The sequence below is a fragment of the Nyctereutes procyonoides genome, unplaced genomic scaffold (assembly GCF_905146905.1).
Source record: "Nyctereutes procyonoides isolate TBG_1078 unplaced genomic scaffold, NYPRO_anot_genome, whole genome shotgun sequence".
Taxonomy (NCBI): Eukaryota; Metazoa; Chordata; class Mammalia; order Carnivora; family Canidae; genus Nyctereutes; species Nyctereutes procyonoides.
The window spans coordinates 1,503,639-1,512,969 of NW_026575114.1; positions in this window are offsets into that span (position 1 = coordinate 1,503,639).

A 9,331-nucleotide genomic window follows, 5' to 3' on the forward strand; every position below is an offset into this window, starting at 1 on the left:
GTGCGGAGCAGTGCGGGGGGGGCGGGGGCCGGGGCGGGGCGCGGGGGGGGTGCGGAGCAGTGCGGGGGGGGGGCGGGGGCCGGGGCGGGGCGCGGGGGGGTGCGGAGCAGTGCGGGGGGCGGGGGAGTGCGGAGCAGTGCGGGGGGGCGGGGGCCGGGGCGGAGCGCGGGGGGGTTGCGGAGCAGTGCGGGGGGGGCGGGGGCCGGGGCGGGGCGCGGGGGGTGCGGAGCGCGGGGGGGTTGCGGAGCAGTGCGGGGGGCGGGGGAGTGCGGGGGGGGGGGGGGGGGGCGGGGCGGGGCGGGGGGGGGGGCGGGCGGGGGGGGGGGGGGGGGCGGGGCGGGGGGGCGGGGGGGGGGCGTGGGGCGGCCGCGGGGGCGGGGCCGGGGCGTGGCGGGGGCGCGCGGAGGGCCGGGGCGGGGCGGGGCGGGGCGCTGGCTCGTGGCGGCCGGCAGGGCAGGGGGTAACCAGGGCGGCCGCGAGGCGGGGCCGGGAGGCGCGTGGGGCCCGGGGGCGGGGCGGAGCCCGGGGGCGGGGCGGAGCCCGAGGCTGGGGCGCGGGCGGTGGGGTGGGTGATGGAGGACCCGGGGTCAGCCCCGACCGGAGGGCGCGCGCCTGCTCCCCTGGGAATTCGCGTGGACGAGGAGCCCCCGCGACAGGTGATGCCCGCGCTCTGCGATGCCGGATCGCTCCGGGAGCGAGGCCGCAGGGGCGCTGCTCCCTGGGAATGAGGCGACCTGGCCAGCGGAGGGGCAAAGGCTGAGCGAGTCGCTTAACCTTTGGGACTTCTGTCTCCTCGTCCTTATTAAAGAGACTGGAGGCTTGAGGTCGCCTCCAGAGTCGGTGCGCGGGCGACCCCGTTCTCAGAGCCTCTGTCCAGCGACAGCCCGCAGCAGAGAGCTCGGGGATCAAAGGGGTCTGGCGTGGCCAGAGGCGAGAGGAACCCCAGTGGACATGGCGGAGACACTGCTGAAACGAAGCGGCGTCAGAGACCCCAGAGTCCAAATTAAACAGACGCCAGATTGGGTTCAAGGAGGACCCCCCAGAAGCACCCCCCCCCCGCCCCCGGCCAGGGTTCTCCGTGTCAGCAGCGCATATACCAAGGAAGAGAGCACAGCACAGCTGTGGGGTCTGGGCTGCGCTGTAGGTTCCCAGGAAACGCACCCTCCCGATCACGTTAGAGACCCCCTTGGACTAGCCAGGCTCTACGCCGGGCGGCTGCTCTTGAGCCTACTCCCCATCAGCCTGTCTCACCTTGGAGGACCAGCCTCTGGGCGCGGTGAGCCTGGATCTGGGGGTCTGGGCACCTCCAGAGGTTGGGCTGGGGGCTCTAGAATTTGCCACTCACTGAGCTGTCTTGGAATTGAGCGGAGGCAAAGCCGGTGGGGGGTGGGAATGTGGGCACCGTACCTCACCGTGACCACTGGGAGCCAGCGGCTCTTGGGCTCCTGCCTGTCTAGGACATGCCACCCCGGGGGGCATGTCCAGTCTTGCCTGGGGAGGGAGGGATGGGTGGGGAGGACACGGGGCCTGACCTGGAGAAGTCACCACCTCTCAGGGAACTCAGTTTTCCCCATCAGAGGCCCATGTAACTCCAGGGAGCTGTGGCTCTTTCTGAGTCGTGATGTCATGTTGCAGACACCCCCACCCTCACATCATTCCCTTGTCAGGGACCCCTCTTGGGGGGGGGTGTTCTCCCTAGCCTTCATCTGCTCACACCCTGCTTCGCCACCTCCCTAGTGGCAGGGCTGGCTCCGCAAAGACAGCCCCAGCCCACCCAGGCTGCAGGGCCACCTGGGGCGGGGGGGCAGCCCCCGCCAGCGACTGCAGCCGGGTGCAGCCTGCAGGGCCTCCACCTGAAGCCTGCCTCCCACACCCGGGAAGTGCTGGGAAGGGGTAATGGGGGGTACAGAGAGTGATGACATGTTTAAAGGCACAGAGATTGCGTCCAAGAAAAATGAAGTGTGAGATTGTAAATGTATGTCTGGAAGGCGCTGCATGCATTACGGAGCTCTCTCCTGCAGGGAGCGGAAGGCTCTCCTCTTGGTTGTCCAGTGAGTCCTGAGGCCAGAGGTGGCAGTGGCGGTCCCAAGCCAGGACCTGTGAGGGTGGCGGGGCCACAGCTGGCAGAGGGAGGCTAGAAAGGCTGAGAACTGTCTGTGGACTTAGCGGGGAAAGGTGGGCTGGGGGCTGTCAGCTCACAGCAGCTTCAGGGAGCCCAGGCCAGCCCGAGCTGCCCCACCGTGCCCCATTTGAAGCCATAAGGAAGCCGCCCCAGCTATTGGCAGGGGAGGGGCTCTGAGAGACCCCTCAGGTCTGAGGAGCCACGTGGCAGGACCAGCAGTCTTTGCCGGCCACAGAGCAGGAGGGCCCAGGGGTCCTGCAGTTTGGCTGTGCCAGCCCCCAGCCCCTACACCTGGGGAGACAGCAGCAGATGCACGGGGTGCCACCAGTGACCCCAGTGAGATCCTGCAGTCAGGCTTTGTCTCCCCAGCCACAGACTCCACCCTGCCTTGACCCATGTACCCCGTGCCCCCCCCCCGCCATCACTGATGGGCCTTCACAAACCTGGGCATTCCCCACCTCTGTGCCTACATGCCTGCCTCTACCCACACACAGCCCCAGACCAGCTCTCCAGACCCTTGTCCAGCTGGAACACTTGCCCTGGCCCATCCTCGAGACCAGCCACTCTGCGTGGAGCAGCTATCAGCAGACCTGCATGGCTCATTTGGCTCTGGGGGTTAACTGAGGCCCAGAGAACCCCAGGAAAGTATGCACAGCAGGCTAGGGACACAGATGCCTGATCCTGGCCTCCCAGCAGACAATCCCACATGCCTCTGCACAGCGAGAGGAGAGGATGCTGTCCAGGGAGGGCAGACTTTTCTCGTTGGCACCCTTGGCAATGGCCAGTGGCATCTGGGCAATAGCATAGTGGCCCCATGTCTCTGCTGAAGAAGTCTGGGCTTGGGGCATCCCTGGCTGGAAGCACTTTAACACCCCTATGGCCACCTAGGCCTGTCTGGGCACAGGTCAGCTTGCAGGGGAGGATATCCAGAGCCAGGGGCAAGACAAGCTTCTGCCACTGGTCCAAGGACTGCAGCTGCCCTGTGAGGCTGAGGAATGGCCCAGACCAGGCTGGATTGTCTCTGCTCGCATCCTCGCATCCCTAACTTGGGTCAGGATTGGGAAACACCGTGGAGCTGTCCAAGTGGGGAGGGGCGCAGGCCCAAGAGGGCTGCATCAGTGCCACAGAGGGACTTATGTCCCGAAAAGAAGCCTACTCTGGGAAGAGGAAATGAAGGCGATGGGCCTCAGTGTTCACTAGACCTGATGCTTTTGCAGATGCCTACCTTCATGCAGAGCCCAGTCCGTGAATGGCTGCAGTCTTGCCCCACAACGGGCCCTGAGCGGGTCCCTAGCCATGCATGGGGGCTGCCAGGACTCAACCTAGAGTCAAAGTGTCACCATGTCCCCAGACAGGGCAAGGGCAGGACTACTGGTTGTCTTCAAAGCCCCCTGTGGATACGGTGGCTGACGGTCTAGGTCCTCTCCTCCCCAGGGGGAGGTCAGGCAGACACACAGACAGACGGAGGGGAAGAGGACAGGAGGAAGCCAGCCTTCCCTACTGGCATCCACCCAATCCATACCCCCACTGGGACCCTCAGTTTCCTAGTCTAAGGCAATGAAGGTGGAGTTCTGGGAGACTCGGGGAGGCCAGCCTGGGGAAGTCTTGCCAGCTACTGCCAGGACAGGGTGGGGGTGCAGTTCTCCGGGTGGTCTGGAAGGCGCGGGCAAGCAGCGCTTATCAGGAAATATTGCCTAATTGGGAAGGTTTATGGGGCCAAGCGGGGGTCCCCCTGGGGGCAATGCTGAAAGCCACTCATGAGTCATTTGAAACTGAGCTGGACAAAGAGCTCAAGCAGAAAGGATCCCACCCAGCCTGCCAGCCGTGGGCAGAATGAGCTCATGGGCTGTGGGACACGTGTGTGTGTGTGTGTGTGTGTGTGTGTGTGTGTGTGTGTGTGCTCATGTGCCTGTGTGGGTGCGCACACTCATGAGGGGCAGAGGAAGGAAGAGAAGCTAGTTCTCTCACAGCTGGGACTGGGAAGCTGAGCCCAGTGAAGCCTCCACCATGGCCCATCCCTATGTGGCCAGGCTGCCCCCTGCAGGTCAGCTGGCCCAATGTCCCAGCCAGTGCCCAGTCCAGTATCCCAGCCAAGCATCCTGGTCCAGTAACCCAGTCAGCATCCTTGTCCAGTATCCTAGTCAGCATCCTTGTCCAGGATCCCAGCCAGCATCCATGTCCAGTATCCCAGCCAGCATCCTGGGCCGGCATCTGGGCCGGCACCCAGCCAGCATCCCAGCCTGTGCACCCACCCTCTGGGCAGTGCCCAGCACAGGACCTGTCCTGAGACATGCCAGTGGACATGGAACTGGACATGGGTATCCACATGGTGGGATACCATATGTTCACACCACCTCGCCCTCTGTGAGGTGCGTTGGAAAACCTGGGTGCATAATAAACATTTCTTAACATGTTTCAAAGTTTTTTAAATGTGTTGTTTTAAAAGAACTGTAGATTCACATATAATTGTAAGAAATAATAAAGGTGGCCCTTGTACTCTTCCCCTGGCTTCCCCTGGTGGAAAAACTGTTACAAAATCTAGGACAATATGACACCCAGGAAACTGACACAATCTGTCGACCTTGGTGCATGCACTCATCCATGTGCCCATGTGTTCAGTTTGCTGTCATCACACATGGGGGCTCATGTATGCAACCACCACAGCCAGGTACGGAGCATCTGCGTCCCCAGAAGGTCCCCTCGCTTCCCTATTAGAGCCACACCCACCGTGCTCCCTTCCCCTGCATCTGCTAACCTATTCTCTACCCATCTCTTTGTTACTTCAGGAAAGCCACATGCATAGAGTCATACAGTGACTAGCTTTTGGGAATTGGCTTTTGCCCTGAGCCTAATTCCCTAGGGATCTATGCAGGTTGTACATTCCTTCCTTTTTATGTCTTGTAAGATTCCACTCTAGAGATGGACCATGGTCTGTTAAGCATTCTCCTGTTGAATGACACCTGAGCTGCGTCTAGTTTCTGGGCATTATGAGTTTAAAAAAAAAAACGCTGTAGGGCAGCCCCGGTGGCGCAGCGGTTTAGCGCCGCCTGCAGCCCGGGATTTGATCCTGGGGACACTGGATCTGGCGGGTCCCACGTCGGGCTCCCTGCATGGAGCCTGCTTCTCCCTCTGCCTGTGCCTCTGCCTCTCTCTCTCTCTCTCCGTGTGTGTGTGTGTGTGTGTGTCTATGAATAAATAAAATCTTTTTTAAAAAAAACCGCTGTAAACATTTGTGTAAAGGTATTGTGTGAACAAAAGTTTTATTTCTCTGGGATGCATGCCAGGAGAGCCACAGCTGGGTCATATGATGGCTGCAGGTCGAGTTTTGTGGGAAACTGCCAAACGGTTTTCCAGAGTGGCCGCACCATTGTACACTCCAACCAGCAATGTATAAGAGATCCAGTTTCTCCGCATCCCTGCCAATATATGAGTTTGTCGCTGTATTTTTATTCTAGATGTTTTTATAGGCATGTGGTTGTGTCTCATTGTGGTTTTAACTTGCATCTCCCTAGTGGCTAACGATGTTGAACATTGATGATTTTTATTCACCATCTGTGTCTCCTCTTTGGTGAAAGACCTGTTCATCTTTTGCCCGTTTTCTAATTGGATTGGCTTTTTTTAATGCTGAATTTTAAGAGCTCTTAATAAATTGTAGGTATGATTCTGTTGTCAGTCGCCCTGTTTGCAACTGTAACATCCCAGGGTCTGCAGTGTGTCTCCATGGATACCACACCATCTTCCTTTCAGCAGCTGTATGGTAAGTATTAACATCGAGAAGCCTGGTTCTTCCACTTCATTCTTCTATTTCAAGACTTTTGGGGTAGTTTAAGATCTGTGCCTTTCCGCATAAATTTTAGAATAAGCTTGTCTGTGCCTGATGGGGGGAGGGAAAAAAAAACCTTGCTGAGACTTTTATAGGGATTAAACCTATAGATCAATGTGGGGAGACCTGGCACCTTTCTTACTGAGTCTTCCAACCTCTCAATACGAACATGTCTCTACTGAGTTTTCTTTGAATTCTTTTCTCATTGTTCTGTCGTTTCAGCACACAGATCTGGTATCTGTTAAGTTTATCAATGAGTGTTTCCTTTCCTTGGAGTGATTAAAATCATATTCCTTGGGGTCCCTGGGCGGCTAAGTCCGTGAAGCATCTGCCTTCAGCTCAGGTCATGACCCAGGGTCCTGGTATCCAGCTCTGCATTGGGCTCTCTGCTCCAGGGGTCTGCTTCTCTCTCTCCCTCTGCTCCTGCTATGTCTCTCTTTCTCTTTCTCTCTCTCTCTTTGTCTGTCTGTCTCTCTCTCTCTCATACACACACATGCTCTCTCAAATAAATGATTAAATTTTTTTAAGTAGAAGCAGACAACCCAGTGAGCAGGGAGCCCAATGCAGGACTTCATCCTGGGATCCTGAGGTCATACCTGAGCTTAAGGCAGTTGCTCCATGGACTGAGCCACCCAAATGCCCCTAAAATCATATTTCATTTCCTCATATTCATTTTAAGTATATAGACATGAGGTTAATTTTGTGTGTTGATCTTGTGTCCTACAAAACCTTACAGAATTCACTCAGTTCTAGAAAGTCTGGTGAGTTGTTCTATTTTGTTTTCAAGATTCATCAGGAATTCCTGTGTGGATAATCACGTCATCTGCCAATAATCTTTTTCCTATCTTAACACAGTGACCAGAACTTCCAATTCTGTGTTCAATAAGAAACAGATATCCTTGCCGTGTGCTCCATCTTGGTGGGAAAGCTTTCATTTTTCACCATTTAGTATGTTACCTACAGGGTTTAGTTTCCTTTTTTTTAAATGGTCTTTATCAGTACAAGTTCTCTTCAATTCCTAGTTTTCTGAGAGATTCCATCATGAATGAGTGTTGGGTTTTTTCAAATGCTTTTACTTCATCAATAAATAGAATCACATGATTTCTCCCCCTTAGCCTATGGCTGTGGTGGATTGCAGTGGTTGGTTTCCAAGTGTGGATGGAGATTTCCACATCTCAAGAGAATCCCACTTGGTATAGTGTACAATTCCTTTTACAAATTGCTAGATTCAGTTTGCAAATATTTTGCTGAGAATTTTGCTTCTAAATTCATAAGGAATATTAGTCTGTCACTTTCGCTCTCTCGCTCTCTCCACTGTCTTTGCCTTGTTTGGATATTAGAATGGTAGGTAATGTTAACATCTTAACACAAGTTGGAATCTATTTCCATCTATTCTATTTCCTAGGAGAAATTGTAAAAAATAGGTGTTTTTTTTTTTTTCTTAAACATTTGATAGAAATATTCAGTGAGGAGCTAGGGGGCAATATGGTGTAGGAGTAGGGATCCTCACCTCACCTGGTCTCACCAACTTACCTGGATAGCTTTCAAATAATCCTGAACACCTACAAATTCGCCCTGAGATTTAAAGAAAGAGCAGCCGGAAGCTACAGAGAGAAGGGTTCTATATTCTATCAAGAATCATCTAGGGTGAAATTTACTTAGTTCCTGGTTGATATTCTTGACATAGACCACTCATAAAGCCACTCTACACTGAGCAAAATGACTAAAAGGAAGAACTCACCACAAAAGGAAGATTCAGACACAGTGCTGTCTGCCACAGAGTTACAGAATTTGGATCACAATTCTATGTCAGAAAACCAATTCAGAAGCATAATTATAAACCTACTGGTGGCTCTGGAAAAAAGCATAAATGAATCAAGAGACTTCATGACTGCAGAATTTAGATCTAATCAGGCCGAAATTAAAAATCAATTAAATGAGATACAATCCAAACTGAAGGTCCTAACCACAAGGGTTAATGAGGTGGAAGAGTGAGCGACATAGAAGACAGGTTGATGGCAAGTAAGTTAGCTGAGGAAAAAAGAGAAAAACAACTAAAAGACCATGAGGAATGGTTAAGGGAAATAAATGATAGCCTCAGAAGGAAAAATCTACATATAATTGGGGTTCCAGAAAACACCGAGAGGGCCAGAGGGCCAGAAAGCATATTTGAACAAATCATACTTGAGAACTTCCTTAATCTGAGAACAAAACAGGCATTTAGATCCAGGAGATAGATAGATCCTGCCCCAAAATCAACAAAAACCGTTCAACACCTCGACATTTAATAGTGAAACTTGCAAATTCCAAAGATAAAGAGAAAATCCTTTAAGCAGAGAGACACAAGAGATTCCTAAAATATATGGGGGAAAATATCAGATTAATAGCAGACCTCTCCACAGAAACCTGGCAGGCCAGAAAGGGCTGGCAGGATATATTCAGGGTCCTAAATGAGAAGAACCCGCAGCCAAGAATACTTTATCCAGCAAGACTCTCATTCAAAATAGGAGAGATAAAGATCTTCCAAGATAGGGAGAAACTGAAAGAATCTGTGACCACCAAACCAACTCTGAAAGAAATATTAAGGGGGACCCTGGAAAAGAAAGAGGAAGCCCAAAGAAATAATCCACAATACAGGGACTGAATAGGTATTATGATGACACTGAATTCATATCTTTCAATAGTTACTCTGAATGTGAGTGGCCTATGATCCCATCAAAAGATGCAGGGTGGGATCCCTGGGTGGCGCAGCGGTTTGGCGCCTGCCTTTGGCCCAGGGCGCGATCCTGGAGACCCGGGATCGAATCCCACATCGGGCTCCCGGTGCATGGAGCCTGCTTCTCCCTCTGCCTGTGTCTCTGCCTCTCTCTCTCTCTCTCTCTGTGACTATCATAAATAAATAAAAAAAAAATTTTAAAAAAAGATGGAGGGTTGCAGACTGGATAAAAAAGTGAGACCATCTATATGCTGTCTACAAGAGACTCACTTTAGACCTAAGGACACCTCCAGCCTAAAAATGAAAGGGTGGAGAACCATTTACCATTTAAATGGTCATCCAAAGAAAGCTGGGGTAACAATGTTCATATCAGACACATTAAAGTTTACCCCAAAGACTGTAGTAAGAGATGAAGAGACACTATATCATACTTAAAGGGTCTATCTAATGAGAGGACCTAACAATCATGAATATTCATGCCTCTAATGAGGGAGCTGCCAAGTACATAAATCAATTAATAACCAAAGTAAAGACACACTTATATAATAATACACTAGTGGTAGGAGACCAACATGGCACTTTCTGCAAATGACAGATCTTCTAAGCACAACATCACCAAAGAAACAAAGACCTTAAATGATACACTGGAACAGATGGATTTCACAGATAT